The sequence below is a fragment of the Pteropus vampyrus genome, unplaced genomic scaffold, assembly GCF_000151845.1.
Source record: "Pteropus vampyrus isolate Shadow unplaced genomic scaffold, Pvam_2.0 Scaffold462, whole genome shotgun sequence".
NCBI lineage: Eukaryota > Metazoa > Chordata > Mammalia > Chiroptera > Pteropodidae > Pteropus > Pteropus vampyrus.
The window spans coordinates 1888508-1905289 of record NW_011889243.1 but is presented as its reverse complement, the minus strand read 5'-3'; the positions used below and the strand labels follow the sequence as shown (position 1 = coordinate 1905289).

General features: G+C 35.4%; 1 protein-coding gene across 13 annotated transcripts in view; it reads right to left on the bottom strand.

Moving 5' to 3' along the window:
• The window catches only part of PEAK1 (pseudopodium enriched atypical kinase 1), a 259266-nt gene that overhangs the window by 163551 nt on the left and 78933 nt on the right, over positions 1 to 16782 (bottom strand). For 6 of the 13 annotated variants that reach the window (XM_011382136.2, XM_011382137.2, XM_011382134.2 and 3 more), the window contains one exon: positions 8766 to 8865. The exons of 4 other annotated variants lie outside the window; for them this stretch is intronic. The gene's annotated coding sequence lies outside the window, so the exon portion shown is untranslated. Of the gene's footprint in view, positions 1 to 2430; positions 2526 to 8765; positions 8866 to 9181; positions 9194 to 16782 lie in introns of those variants that run through there. 3 more of the 13 variants (XM_023524376.1, XM_011382138.2, XM_011382143.2) reach the window with 2 other exon arrangements.

Below are 16782 nucleotides of genomic sequence, written 5' to 3'. Positions count from 1 at the left end.
ATTGGGGGGAGGAGGTTGGGAGAAGGGGTGGAAAAGGTGAAAAGGATTAAGAAATACAAATTGCCAATTATAAAAATAGTCATGGGATGTAAATTATTGCACATAGTCAATAATATTTTAGTAATGATGCTAGATGGGTACTAGACTTATCAATCACTTCAGAGGTATGCAAATGTCTAATCACTATGTTTTACAGCTGAAACTAATATAATACTGTATGCCAAATGTAAAAAAAAAAATGTTAAAAAAAGTCTTAAGATAAAAACAGCGGCAATGAAATACCACATTACACAACTATTAGAATTGATGAAATTCAAAACAATGACAAAATCAAATGCTGACAAGGATGTGGAATAACAGAACTCTCATTTATTGCTGGTGAGAATGCAAATGGTATAGCCACTTTGGATAGCAGTTTGGCATTTTCCTACAAAGGTAAACTTAGCCTGACTATGTGATCCAGCAATTTTGCTCTAACTTGAGAAACAACATCCACTCAAAAGTCTGCACATGAATTTTTATAGCAATATTATTCATAACTGCCAAAACTTGGAAACACTCAAGATACACTTTCAATAGGTTAATGGATAAACTGGCAATCCACAAAATGGAGTACTATTGAGCAATAAAAATATATTAGCCAATCAAACCACAAAAATAAAAGGAGGAACCTTAATGGCATACTGCTAAGTGAAAGAAGCCACTTAAAAACACTACTTTATGATTTCAAATATATGACAGTCTGACAAAAGCAAAGCTATAGAGACAATGAAGATGAATGGTGGTGTCAGGGGTTTGGGGGCAAGAGAGAGAGAAATATGAATTGGTAATACACAGGAGTTTTATTGGGCAGTGAAACTACTGTGTATGATACTGTAATGATAAACCCATGACATTATGAATTTGTCAAAACCCATGAAGCTGTACAACATAAAGAGTAAACCCTAAAGCAAACTATGGATTTCATTTTATAATAAAGTATCAATAGTGGTTCATTAATCATAACAAATGTACCACTATTCTGTTTCAACCTTAAATGAACATACTGCATTTCATTTCTGATACTAACCACTCAGAAGTCTAGAATACACAAGTCAAAAGGCATTAACCCATACAGGACTAAACATACTTCAGATGCCAGCTGAACTTCAAGAGTCCCCAGGCCATCTGCATTTCTCAAACAAAGAGCTTCCATGCCCTTTGTCCATAAGTCAAGATGTGTCATTTTCCCAGAACATCAATGTGTTCACCAATCGAAAAGCCCCAGTGATCTTTGGTGTCTAGAATCCTTATTGGGGTTTCAATATACAGGCATAATAGGTAAAATCACTATATGCATGATGAAACTCAATCTTCAAACCTTTCCCCACTCTGAAGAGGTCTTAATAGTCCAAAGCCTCAACTCTCTGTTTATGTGCTTGGTGTTTCCGGTGACCAGCCCTCATCCTAAAGTTATCTAAGGGTCCACCATGAGTTGCCACATTAGCATTCACCAAAGACTAAGTTAATATCCTCATTGTGCATAAGCTTCTCTTAATTTTTCTAACAAAATATTAAAGCAAAATGACACAAACTCTTTTAGTTTCATGAAAGATCAGAGGTTCTAAAGGGATGAAAGGAAGGGAGTATTGATTACAAGGAGACTTTCAAGAGGAGCACTTTTCACAACTAGCTCAGATTGGAATCTCATCAAAAAAGTTTATCAAAAAGGATTAAGGCAGACCAATGCCGCCACGTTTGCTAACACTGAGGCATGTGTCAATATAAAACTCAGAACTGGCATACTCTTAATATAAAACCCATTTCAATTCATTTTTTTAAATGGATACTCTGGCTATGGCACATAACAATAGTTAAAGTCTATCAGTCAAATGGAATCGTTATTAAATGAATTAACAAACGGAGAATGAAACGGAAAATCAAGTTGCATTCTTCCTAAAACCTGCCTCTTTCCATAGAGTTAACTGAAGGAGCAAGGACTCAAAACCTATGCCACAAACCAAAGCTCTGAGGATCAAAAATTATAGTTTATAGAACTGTCACTTTCCTCACCAACACCAATAAATAAGTTATTAAATCTACCCTGCTGGCATAATAAAGTCATTTCAATAGAACTAAGAGTGCTACAGTTTCAATGTCAACTTTTCTGAAAATAATCGCTGCCGTGCCTCAGAATTCAAATTGCAAAAGTAGGTCATTATTCTTTTCTAGTCTGTCGACACATTTTAATTCATTTTATAAACCTAGAATTTGTTTCTCTTCTATAACCCTAGAAAAATATATTTATGGGAAGGCAATTTAATTTTGCTAGATTGACAGTGACAGTCCTTTAGGGTAGAGACCAACTCAAGCAGGACTAAAGCTGCCATTAGGAGCCAGATTGTCTACCTGCTGATTTTGTGACTAGGTTGCACCAGCTAGGACACCCACCTGGCAAACAACAGATATATTGAAATAGTCACATCTCAAGAGGCTGAATATCAGAAGGCTTCTCCCCATTTCTCTGAAAGAATTCAACTAGGGAACTGAAAAGCAAGTGAAGAGAAAAACGTCAAAAGTATATTAAACACTAATTGTAAAACATTAATTGTACCTTCCTGACTACCAATAGGAAAAAATAAAATAAAAATAGAATTTTATAAATAGCCAATAGAAAGATTATTTATTTGGTCATTCAACAAACATTTACTGAAATGCCTGTGGCAGACACCGTTCTAGGTGCTGAGGATACAGCAGTAAACAAAACAATGTCTCTGACTCCATTAGAGAAGATAAATGAGAAATAAATAACTACCAATTAGTAATTAGGTAGTAAAAAGAAAATAAAACATGGCTGTGTAATAAAAAGTACTGAAGGAGTGCTAATTTATACAAAATTGTCAAGGAAAACCTCTAGAAGGGACATTTAAGCTGAGACTTGAATGACAAGAAGGATACAGCCAAGCAACAATCTGGGGGAAGACCACTCCCCACAAAAGGACAAGTAGAAAACCTAGAAGCTGAAATGAATTGTAGAGGTAAGAATTGTAAGGTCTGACTTGTAGAACAGAAACAATGGCCTATGTGGCTAGAGTTTCCTGATCAAGATTAAGAATGGCAGTAGACAAGGTCTCCTTAAAGTGTCCCAGCCATTTCAAAGTCATCAGTTGGAAAGATAAAAATAAAACTGCAACCATCGAGTTACTCATGGGAACTTACTTTTGGTCTAGTAATGACCACCAGGAAACTTTCAACAGAAAAAAAGAGAAATATGAGTTAAGAAATGTCCAAAGAGGAGAGGTTTCTGAATCAGAAAACATCAGTATCAGAGTCCTGGCTGAACCAGTGCTGTCAATCACTCCAAAAGCAACAGTGTTCTAAGTAAGATCAATATATCTAGGGCTGGTATGCCTGGACAAAGGGATATCTGAAACTTATAAAAGGAAATGTTAAAACACAGAACTCATAAATGAAATCTTAGAAAATTATGCTATGTGTGACAGTCTTCTTACATTCACAAATTAAAATTTTTAAATGAAAAAAATTTAGTAAGTATTTAGTTCACCTGTTTTCTTTCTATAGCAAGGATAAAACAAGCCCTTAAGTTTAAAAGCATCTAGAACATTAAATACTATATTTTTAAAATAAAATATACCTATTAAAACAGAACTAACTCATCTTATTTGATGGACAAACTATATTTTGCAGCATTGACAGATTCTCAGATATACTGTACATTATATAACACTAACAAAAATTTTTATAATTGTGCTATAATGTTAAAATTCTCAAACTATGCTTAATGCTATTGAATAAATGCATTTTTCTACAATAGCATTTTCATAAGGCTCTAACTTCATTTTGAGAAAAGAACAAGAAAACAATGAAGATCAAAGCTTACTTTAAATGATGTAGCAATGTGTCTACTTAAGCTATATGCTATTATAAAAAGAACACTGGGATCACAGACTAGATCCCACCTCTAATACTCAACAGCTGTGCAAGCTCCCTGAACCTCAGTTTTCCTCATCAGTAAAATGAGGTTAATACCGCCTACTCTCACAAAATGGACAGGAAGATTAAATGAAATATAATAGGGTCCATTGTTTCTATCATTAATGACTCTAACATTCACATTCTTAAAAATTACTTAATCCTTTATGTTTATCTATCTGTCTGTCTGTCTTTCATGCAGGATATTCAAGTTAACACTTAGGTCAATCAGTCTACGTAAATCAAGATGATTCACTTTTATAAAAGTGACACACAGGGAGGAAATAAGCTGTCTGACTTCAGGGCGAGGGCTGGAGGGGCAGCTTTCTCCTGAATAGAAGTGCCAGCAGAGTGTTGAACCCTCCCTCCACCCAGTGTGCAGACCCAGGTGATCACCATCTCTGAGTCTCCATCAACCTGGCTAACACAGGTTGCCACGCACAGGTTATTCCCTGAGACCTTGCCTCTTCCAACTTGTGGTCCTACCCGAGCCACCAACAGTGTTCTTTTCCATACAAATAGCCTGTCTTGGCTCATGCTATGGACTTTCCTAAAATCTTCCAAAGGTTCACAGAAGTCAAAGAAGCAGTATCTGGCCTCAACATGCCCCATACCTCTTGCTGAGAAGCCTCAAGTCTGGCTCTAGCAGCAGCCTACCTTGGTTCATGGCGTGGCCTGTTGAGGTAACTCAGACAAACATGGGTGGCAGCCATCTGAGGATTGCTTGGTGACTCTTGCCAGGTAGCCCCGGGCAGTGCACAGGCTATGTCTAAACCTGGCCTGCAGCTGGGCCCCTCCCAGGAAGCCCTTGGGTCAGTGCACCCAGTGCCTGGTTTCAACCGGAGTCGAAGCACCACCCATGGCTGCAACTAAGGAGGATACATCCAAAAGGCAGACTGGTCAGGCACCAGAGCCCTGCTAAAGTGAAGCCCGCTCCGTAGGTTTGGCTCCTCACCAGCCAATACTCACATCTAATCAGCCCGTGGTTCAATTACTCCCACTGATGTGCAAATAGCAACAAAGGCTCAACTACAACAGGAAAGTATAAACAACCCATACAAGGGACACACCTTGAGCACCTGGCTCAGATGATCAGGGTTGACTGTGCCACTGGGCCCCATAGGACACCTAATACATAAAGCCATTCTACGAAGACCAGGAGTCTTAGAAACCTTACCTAATACATAGAAACAAACGCAGGGAGGCAGCCAAAACGAAGAGACAAAGAAACATGTCCCAAATGAAAGAACAGGACAAAATTCCAGAAAAAGAACTAAACAAAATGGAGACAAGCAATCTACCAGATGCAGAGTTCAAAACACTAGTTATAAGGATGCTCAGTGAACTTAGAAGAGCAGATGAACTCATTAAGAAATTAAACAAAGAGAAAACATAAAAATGGAGCTAAGAAACATAAAAAAGAACCAGTCAGAAATGAAAAATACAATAACTGAAATGAAGAAAACATTAGCGAGAATCAACAGATTAGATGAAGCACAGGATCAAATCAGAGATTTGGAAGAAAAGGTAGCAGAAAATACCCAATCAGAACAGCAACAAGAGAAAAGAATACAAAAAAGTGAGGATGATTTAAGGGACAACATCAGGGGTACTGACATTCACCTCATAGTGGTACCAGAAGTAAGAGAGCGAGCAAGGAATTGAAAACCTAGTTGAAGAAATAAAGACGGAAAAACGTCCCTAACTGGTGAAGGAAATACATATACAAGTCCAGGAATTTCAGAGACTCCCGAACAAGATGAACCCAAAGAGGTCCACATCAAGCCACATCATTAAAATGCTAAAGGTTAAAAATAGAATCTTAGAAGCAGCAAGAGAAAAGCAGTTAATTTACCTACAAGGGAGCTTCCATAAGACTGTCAGCTGATTTCTCAACCAACACTGCAGGCCAGAAGGGACTGGCATGAAATATGCAAAGTGATGAGAAGCAAGGATATACAACCATGATTACTCTACTCAGCAAAGCTAACATTCAGAATCTAAGGACAGATAAAGAGCTTCTTCACCACCAAGCCAGTATTATAGGAAATGTTCAAAGAACTTCTTTAAGAAAAAAATGTTTTGAAAAATACGAATAATAAAGTGACAATAACTACATATCTATCAACAATTACTTCAAATAAAAAATAATTAAATGTTCCAATCAAAAGACAGGGTGTCTAAATGGATAAGAAAACAAGACCCTTACATATACTGTCTACAAGAGACTCACTTCAGATCAAAAGACACACAGACTTAAAGTGATGGGAAAAAATATTTAAAAGTATTTAAAATGGAAATTTTAAAAAAACCTGGGGTAGCAATACTTATATCAGATAAAACAGACTTTAAAAACAAAGTCTATAATAAGAGACAAAGAAGGAAACAGTAATCCCATTTCTCAGTATTTAACCGAAAAAACCCAAAATATGACTTTGAAGGGACGTGTATATCCATATGTTCACTGCAGCAATTTTTACAATAGCCAAGATATAGAGGCAACCTAGGTGGCCATCAATGGATAAATGGATAAAGAAGAGGTGGTACACAATGGAATATTACTTAGCTATAAAAAGAAACAAATAAAAGAATGAAATCTTGCAATCTGCAACAACATGGATGGACTTACAGGGTATTGTGCGGAGTGGACAAAGTCAGGCAAAGAAAGACAAATGACATATGATTTCACTTACATGTGAACTCTAAGGAACAAAACAAACAAAACAGAAACAAGTTCACAGATGCAGAGAACATTTTGAAGGTTGCCAGATGGGAGAGGGGCTGGGCAGTAGGTATAAAAGGGGAATACAAATTAGAAATACCAATTGGTAGTTACAAAATAGTATGGGGATGTAAAATATAGCATAGGGAATACAGTCAATAATATTGTAAAAACTATGTATGGTGTCAGACGGGTACTAGATTTCTTGGGGTAATCACCTTCATAAGCTATATAAATGTCTAATCACTATGTCATACACCTGAAACTAATATAATGTTATATGCCAACTGTAACTGAAAAATAAAAAATATTTTTTTAAAAAAGGATCTAGCTTTGCAGGAAGTTTTCTAGGTTTAACAAGAGAATAAGGCACAGCAATGTAGAGAGAGTGCAACTACCATGTTGGTTTTCAAATTACTTGTTCCCTGGGTTCCAAGCAGGTCTCTGCTCAAAGCCACCCTCAAAGATATGAAAATGCAGGCCCATATACATAAAAGTAATTTCTGAGTTTTGCAACTAATAATTTGTAACACTGTTATTGGACAAGTGAGAGCAAATGATAACCATTAAATTAATACACAAATGAGCAGTAACCACTACACTATTTCCAAATGAATGGAAGAAAAATAAATAAATAATGTAGATGGGGATCAAGCACTCTGAAACAGTCATGGCCAGAGAGTACTATCAAATTAATTGCTTAGCTCAGTTCATAAGACCTCACCTGGGCTCAGCAGGGACTTCACTGAATAGAACACAACCTGAATGCAGAAAGCTGTCTGGTGAATTTGGATAGTGCACATGCCTTTAGGTATGTTGCTTGTCTGTGTGTTCTGAGCATTTTAAAAACTACATTTGATAGTAATGCAATTGTGAATCCCTTTTATCTAGTGTTAAATTTATAGTATACTGCTTAGGTAGGCAAAATAGTAAGTAAATAAGTATGTTAGAGAGTCAACTGTAAAAACAAGGTCCAGCTTATGACAAAGAAACACTACAGATACCACTCAATCCCTTACAGTTTCCTCAGCCATAGTTCTAAAAGAGCCATACGATTCAGAATTATTACGCTGAAGTATCTTATGAATTAACAAAGACCTATAAATTCTGTACAGACCCTTTTGTTTAGCATTCAAATTATCTAAAACTGAGAATTTGTAATTGGCTGTTATGCAGCAAAAACAATTAATAGAATACTCAATTCCTTAATCACCTTGGATATGCAAGAGTTTACTATAAACAGTCCTGTATTTAAAGCAATTTGCACTTAAAGCACTACACTAATTACATTCTTCATTCAATACACATTTATTAAGCACTTGTGTAACAGGCACTATTAATGCCTTAATACCATGGTGAATCAAACTGTCCCTGCCTTTGAAGGCAGAAAGTGAGGCTTACAGATATGCAAATAATACACGGTGAAACAAGTGCTATAATAGAACTGTACAAATCACAATGGAAATATTGGAGAGGAGGACTTAATTCTTCCTGGGGAAGTGAAGAAAGGTTTGCCAGACTATATAACATTTTAACTGAGTGTTAAGTTATTTTAACTGAGTGTATAGATATACTAGAGTTTCTTCATGGGGAGAGGGGAGTGTGACAGACCTATAGCCTATGCAAAGTTGTGTAGGTAGAAAATAGTACTTGTTTGGCATGGAAACAACAGAGCTTAAAAATAAGTAAAGATAAAAAGTAAGCAATGACCAGAAAGGGGCACAAAGAATCTTCAACAGGCCAATTTAGGAAGTCTGGACTTTAACCCAATGAAAATGCAAAGCACTGACAGGTTTCAAGCAGGGTTGTGATAATGGTTTTGGTTTTAGAGAAATCCTTCTGGCCACACAACAAAAGGAAGAAGTAATGTTGGAGGCAATCAAGTTTGGTAGTACTATTAAAAACTTACTATTAAATTACTATTAAAATCACTACTACCCTTAGATCAAGGCTTTGGCCCCAAAGGATTTGGCCCTCATGTGGCCATACCTCTCTGCATATAATGTGCAGTGCAAAGGGACAAGATTAAGCACTTTACTGGGTATAATCCCAGAGATCACTTTTCAACTACCTTGAACTCCAGATCCAGCTCAGGTGGCTGAGCCCATTTCCAGGACAGGTCCTCATGCAGGTGTGTGCACTCCTTGGCCTTAAGGGTAGCCAAGCAGCAGCTGTTGAGGGAAGATGGGGACTGTAAAGAAAGCCTGGACATTCCACAAAATATATATCTATAAATATATACATATTTGCAATATTATATGATATATATTACCAAGTTAAAAATATTTCAATTGTGATAAAATGTATATACGTATGTATACTTTTATATAATTGTATATAAGTATCAACATACTTATATAATATAAAACATATACAACATCCACAACATTGGGTGTGTACATATGTACACACATGTGCATGTGCAATATTGTCAATAAGCAATTTTATACCATAGTCACATATACATAAATATTTTTGCCTAGGAACCTAAGATTTTTATGATATATAGTACTGACCTGAAATTTAAAATTTTTTAATATTTCAAAAGATCTCAAATAATTCTTTGACAAAAAATACCTCTTCTATAAGACACACTAAAGTCAGGATCAACTTATTAGAAAGTCAAAACAATTTGAAAACAGATATGCCAACCAGGTGTTGGTAACAGCTTGGTTTTTAAATAAATCATTTAGTGAAAGATCAATGTGTGGCTAAAAGCTGATATGAGCTTCTATACTGTACAGCTCTTCTCATTAGTGTACAGAGATGCATTACCCTTGCATTAAATAAAGACAGTGAGCAAAACACTGTAGCGAGCCATCTGTTGGCTAATGAAAAAGAAAACCATAGACTCTTTGAGATCAATTTCCATCCAGCCATAAGCAGCAAACACATGTAATGCTTTTTACTATCGACCCCAAACATACATAAAAAAGCAGCTCCACAGCTTTTATGTTATTTTGTGGCAAAGACATTCTAGGTATTAATTACATATGCTAAACAAGACACTTAAAAAAAGTTAACTCTAAATAGCAAATGTCAAAATACAAAACTGCATTTTATTCTCTTTCCACTTACTTTGTATCAATATCCATGGTAAATAGAACAAAATGCAGTAACAAAACTGTAAACTAGGCAGTTTGTCTTCTATGTCCAATCACTTACAATATCACTTATTTTTTTCTATCCCTATTTCACTACCTCTTTTCCTCCCCAACATTCTCATATTTTCCAGGACTTTTTAATCTAATATTCCCTGGGGTCTTCCTTGGCCTCCCTTGTTCCTGTGTTGAAATTTATTATATCAATATTTCTCTCAGAATGTCACATGACCTGATACAGGAAGAGCAACCACAAATACTTTCCTTTTGCCTCTCCTCTTGTTCAAGACTAATGCTTTCACCTAACCTCAAGACCATACCCTTTCCTGCCTTCTCAGAAACATTTTAAATATCTTTTATCTTTCCTAGGTATTCAAATTTCTCTCTTCACTACCATCTTTCCCTCATTACATAAATACATTTAAGTCTCCATCTAAAGAACAATAGAACCCTCAGCTTAAAAGGTAAATAAATACTAGTATGTGGAACTTAACCTATAGTGTCCGCCCTTCAGTCTCTGTCTTCTCACTCTCCTTCCCTTCACACCATTTCAAAGCCCAGTATACAGAAATATAACTTCTGTTAATACCATTACATTAATCCAAAGGTTCTGAATCTAAAGGCTACAGGCTCTGTAGATAGAATTCAGGAGATCCATGAACTTAGGTAAAAAAGCAAATTATTTTCTCCAACCTCTAAAACAACTAATATATTTACAACTACAGGCTCCACTGTATCATGTTGTATATTGTGTTTAAAATGCACATGTACCTTATAACAATTAGTTTGGCAACAATACTTTAATAATTGATTTCCTTTGTAATCCTATGTATTTTATCTGTCTGCAGCAGACTGTATTTTCCAAATTTTCTGCAATAATAGCTCCCATTCCACATGCTCTTCTATGATATAAATTAGTCACCTCACCACAAAGATTTGGATTCCCTTCTCCTTAAATCCAGGCTGGCATTTAACTTGTATCCAAGATAGAAGTAACACTGATGGACTTCTAAGGCTAGGTTACGAAGAACAACATAGGTTCTGGGACTAGGTTTGGGGTGGTCTATTCAACAGCAATAGTTAACCAGAACAGAACTTGGTACCTGGAACTGGAGTATGACATAACAAAAGCCTATGACAATGGCTTTGGGATTGGGTGGTAGGCAAAAACTGGAAGGGCCCTGAGGCTTTCACTAGCAAAAGGCTGATGAGCCTTGAGGAGAAGACGTAAAGGAGAGTAAAATGTTATCCGAAGCTGAAGGAAAAGAAGACCCTGTTAAGAAGTAACAGAAAAATTGGCAAAATGTTGTCTGTGGTAAGTGAAAAAAAAACAGAAAATGTTGGTAATAAACTGTTACTTCTAGCTAAGGTAATTTATAAGCAGAATTTCCAAACTATCAACTTGTTTCTTTTATATGTGTAATAGAAGGTACAGATAGATGAGCTATAGAAGAAGGTACTGTTTTCAAGCAGAGTTTAGAGAAAATATTTTTAAAAAACAACAATTACTGAGTTAAAAAATAAAACAATGTTTTATCCACAATCTCTCCCAGAAGAGAAAGCTCAAAATAAGAAAAGGTCTGAGGACAAATAACAAATACAGAGTGCTGAAAGAAAAATCTGGCCTCCAGGTAGAGATGAAGCCAAGGGTGCTACTGTAAAATCTTTGTTAACATTTGATTTCTACTTTCTGATCTCCTTCCCAATGCTTTTCTCCATAATGTCCAATAAAATGAGATGTGCTCAGGGGTCTCATTCTCAATTCTGAGCAATTTCTTCTGCATCCACTCCCAAAATCTATTAACGTGAAAAAATTAGCACTCTCTCCTTCTGCCAGCCTCTCTCTCTCTGGCCTACATAGCTTTCTGATTTCTCCATTCCAAAATATTTTGTATACTATGCTCAAAATAATCTTAATATATTAGCCATCCTACTCTCCTGCTCAAGATCCTTCAATACATCCCTATCAAAACCTTTTGACATAGCTTACAAATAGGACCTCTGTAAGCTACTCGTTCCCTACAAATTGCTCCCACATACCATTTATTCCAACCATGCCAAAAAACAGGACCCACTGTGGTTATGAGTGCATGCTTTTCTCTCTAGAATGCAACTCCTGTTATGAATCTTAAGTACTTTACTATATATTTTTAGTTTTTAAAATTTATTTAATTAGCTATGCAATGGTATGTTTTACTACCTACTAGTTGTGTGATTTTGGCAAATTATGTAAATTTTCAATTTTTTTAATTTTTCAATTACAGTTGACATTTAACATTATATTAGTTTCAGGTATACAGCATAGTGGTTACACATTTATATAATTTATAAAGTGATCATACCAATATATCTAGTACTCACCTAACACCATATATAGTTATTACAATATTATTGACTATATTCCCTAAGCTGCACTTTATATACCTGTGACTATTTTCTAACAGCCAATTTCTATTTTTAATCCCTTCACCTTTTTCACTCAGTCTCCCAACCCTTTTCCTATCTGGCAACCGTCAGTTCTTTGCATCTATGAGTTTGATTTGTTTGTTCAATTATTTTATTTTTTTCGGATTCCACATAAAAGTGAAATCATATGGTATTTGTCTTTCTCTCACTGACTTACTCACTTAACATTCTCTAGGTCCATCCACGTTGTTGCAAACTTTAAGATTCCATTGTACATAAGTACCACATCTTTAACCATTCATCTTTCGATTGGAGGATTTAATTCATTTATATTTAAAATAAACAATGATAGGTGGGTATATTTTACTCCCTTATTGATTTCTGATTGTTTTTGTAGTTCTTCTCTGTTCCTTTTTTATTCTCCTGCTCTCTTCTCTTGTATATTGAGGACTTTCTGTGGTGCTGTTTTTGGATTTGTTCTCCGTTTTGTGTATATCTCTTGTAGATTTTTGGGTTACCATGAGCTTCGTATATACCAAGTTATGTTTATAACAGTCCATTTTAAGTGGATGATCCCTTCAATTTGAACATATTTTAAAACCACTATCATTTTACTCACTCGCTCCACATATTTTTGTCATTATTTCTTAATTCTGTTGTGTTTATGTGTATCCCTTAATTTACTGTTGAAATTACACATGACCTTCCTACATTTGCCTTTTAACCTTTGTACTAGCTTTAGTATTGGTTGATCCACTGCTTTCATTGTTTGCCTTTGTCAGTGAGAATTATTTTCTTTGTGATATTTTCTTATTCATATTTTTTATTATTTTTTCTTCTCAAAAAAGTCCCTTTAACATTTATTGTAGTACTGGTTTGATGGTGATAAACTCCTTTAGTTTTTTTCTTCTCTGGGAAACCGTTTCTCTCTCCTTTGATTCTAAATGACAGCCTTGCTGAGTAAAGAAAACTTGCTTCTCATCACTTTGAATATTTCATGCCAGTCCCTTCTGGCCTGCAGTGTTGGTTGAGAAATCAGCTGACAGTCTTATGGAAGCTCCCTTGTAGGTAAATTAACTGCTTTTCTTTTGCTGCTTCTAAGATTCTGTTTTTAACCTTTGGCATTTTAATGATGTGGCTTGATGTGGACCTCTTTGGGTTCATCTTGTTCGGGAGTCTCTGAAATTCCTGGACTTGTATATGTATTTCCTTCACCAGTTAGGGACGTTTTCCGTCTTTATTTCTTCAACTAGGTTTTCAATTCCTTGCTCGCTCTCCTACTTCTGGTACCACTATGAGGTGAATGTCAGTACCCCTGATGTTGTCCCTTAAATCATCCTCACTTTTTTGTATTCTTTTCTCTTGTTGCTGTTCTGATTGGGTATTTTCTGCTACCTTTTCTTCCAAATCTCTGATTTGATCCTGTGCTTCATCTAATCTGTTGATTCTCGCTAATGTTTTCTTCATTTCAGTTATTGTATTTTTCATTTCTGACTGGTTCTTTTTTATGTTTCTTAGCTCCATTTTTATGTTTTCTCTTTAATTTCTCACTGAGTTCATCTGCAACAGGCTAAAGAGAGATCTTTATATTATAAATCTTTTTGGGAAAAAAAAAAACAAAAAACTGAATACACTTCATTAATGCCCAGGCAGAGAAATAGTCCGTTAAACACCATGAACTACCAAGGCAGCTCAGAAACAGAAAAATCTCCAGAAAATAAGCTTACAGACATAGAAATATGCGACTTAAATGATAGAGAATTCAGGATGGTACTTCTGAAAAAACTCAATGAGACCCAAAATAATTCATGTCAACAACTTCAGGAACTGAAAAAACAACTAGAATAGCCAAATGAGTTCTTTAGCCAGAAGACTGAAACCCTCAGCAAGAACCAAATAGAACTTCTGGAGATGAAGAACACACTGAAATAAATGAAAAATGAAATAGCAAACTTGGAAAAGTCGACCAAATGAAGAAAAGTATCAGTAATATTGAAGACAGAAATCTAGAAATAAATCAGAAGGAAAGAGAGAAACCGAAGAATAAAAACTAATAAAAGAGAATTATAAGAACTACCTCATACCATCAGGAGAGGGAACATGCAAATAATGGGCATTTTCGAAAGGGAGGAAAAGGAGTAGAGATTAGAAAACATTTCTGACAAATAGTTGACGAGAATTTCCCAAATCTCAAGTATGAACTGTAGTTTGGAATTCAAGAAGTCAACAGAACACCTAATTAATTCAACCCAAAAATGCCTTCTGCAAGGTACATATTAAAATTATCAAAAATCAAAGACAAAGAAAGAATTCTCAGGATAGCTAGGGAAAAGAAGATGGTAACCTGTAAAGGAAAACCCATTAGATTACTGTCGGACTTCTCAGCACAAACTTTACAAGCCAGAAAAGAGTGGAATCAAATATTCAAACTATTAAATGAAAAGACCTACCAGCCAAGAATAATGCATCCAGCAAAACTCTCCTTTGGATATAAAGGAGAAATAAGACTTTTCTAGACATAACAAAAATTGAGGGAATTCTCCACTACTAGACCTGCATTACAGAAAATATTGAAAGGGGTCAGCTCGCCTAAAAGAAAATGACACACACACACACACAAAAATACATAACTAGAGTTAAGGAGACTAGCAGGCAGAAAGAATCATAGGAGTGCAACCCTTACTAAGAACAGGGAATTATAAGCTTAAACATTAGAAAAGAATTGCCATAGCAAGATAGTAATGAACATTCAATATACATAGGGACAAATTGAGACAACAATGACTGAAAAGAAGAGGATTCTAAGAACCAAATTCGCAAAGGGGAATGGAGATATGACACAAGCAGAAGAAAAGGGATGACTGTATATATATAAAACTATCCTTTACATATTTGTAATGGTAGCCACACACCAAAGATTCAGAACTGAAGTATATAACATAAAACAAGACAGACCAGAGGGAAAACCACAAAAAGGAAGCAATGCAAAGAACAAGTTCCCAGAAAGCAAAAGATAGAATGGGTATAGGAAAACCTCATATTTCAATAATCACCCTAAATGTAAATGGACTGAACTCACCAAATAAAAAGGCACAGAGTCGTAGATTGGACCAAAAAACAAAATGCAACCATATGCTACCTCCAAGAGACACATCTCAGCTCAAAAGATGAATACAGACTCAAAGGAAAAAGGGTGAAAATGATATTTCAAGCAAATGGCATTCAAAGAAAAGTGGGAGTAGCAGTACTAATATCGGAAGAAATAAACTTCAAAATAAAAAAGGTAAAGAAAGATACTGAGGGACACTTCATAATGATAAAGAGAATCATACACCAAGAAGACATACACTTATTAATATCTATACTCCCCACCAGGGAGCCCTGAAATATATAAAGCAATTACTAACAGAACTAAAGGGGGAAACAGACCAAAACACTATCGTAGTAGGGGACTTAAATACTCCACTGTCGGATATAAATAGATCATCCAAACAGGAAATAACATCCTTACATGACACATTAGACCAACTGGGCATAGGTGACATTTATAGAGCCTTTCATCTCCAAACAGCTGCTTATACATTCTTCTCTAGTGTACATGGAACAATCTCAAGGACTGACCACATACTGGGACACAGAGATAGCCTCAACAAATATAAGAGGGTTGAAATCATACCAATCATATTCTCAGACTATAATGTTTTGAAACTAGAGATCAACTGTAAAAAAAAAAAAAAAAGCGGAAAGAATCACAAATACATGAAGATTAACAACATGCTACTAAAGAATGACTGAGTCTCAGAAAAAATAAAAGGAGAGATCAAGAGATACATAAAAACGAATGGTAATTTTAGTACAACGTATCAAAATTTTTGGGACATGGCAAAAGTAGTAATAAGCGGAAAGTTCATATCATTACGGGACTATCTCCAAAAACAAGAACGAGCCCAGATAAACAACCTAATGCTTCATCTTAAAAGATGAGGAAAAGGAGAACAAATAAAGCCTAAAATCAGTAGAAAGAAAGAAATAATTAAAATTAGAGCAGAATTAAATTAAATTGAAAAGAAAAAAAATTAGAAAAAATAAATGCAACAAAGAGCTGGTTCTTTGAGAAGGTTAATAAAATTGACAAACTTTTGGAAAGACTTACTAAAGAAAAAAGAGAAAGGACACAAATAAACAAGATAAGGGATGAAAGAGGAGAAATCACAACAGACACCGCATAAAAACAAAGAGTCATACAAGACTACTATAAAAAAGTATATAAAACCAAATTTAATAACCTAGAAGAAATGGACAAGTATTTAGAAAGATACAACCTTCCTAGACTGAATCAAGAAGAACTGGAAAATCTAAACAGATTGATCAGCAGTATGGAAATTGAAACAATCATCAAAAACCTACTAAAAGTAAAAGTCCAGACCCAGATGGCTTCACCAGTGAATTCAAAGATTTAATACCTTTCTCCTCAAATTCTTCCAAAAAATGGAAGAAGAGGCAATACTCCCCAATTCATTTTATGAGTCCAATATCATCCTGATACCAAAATCTAGTAAAGATAACACACACAAAATAAAA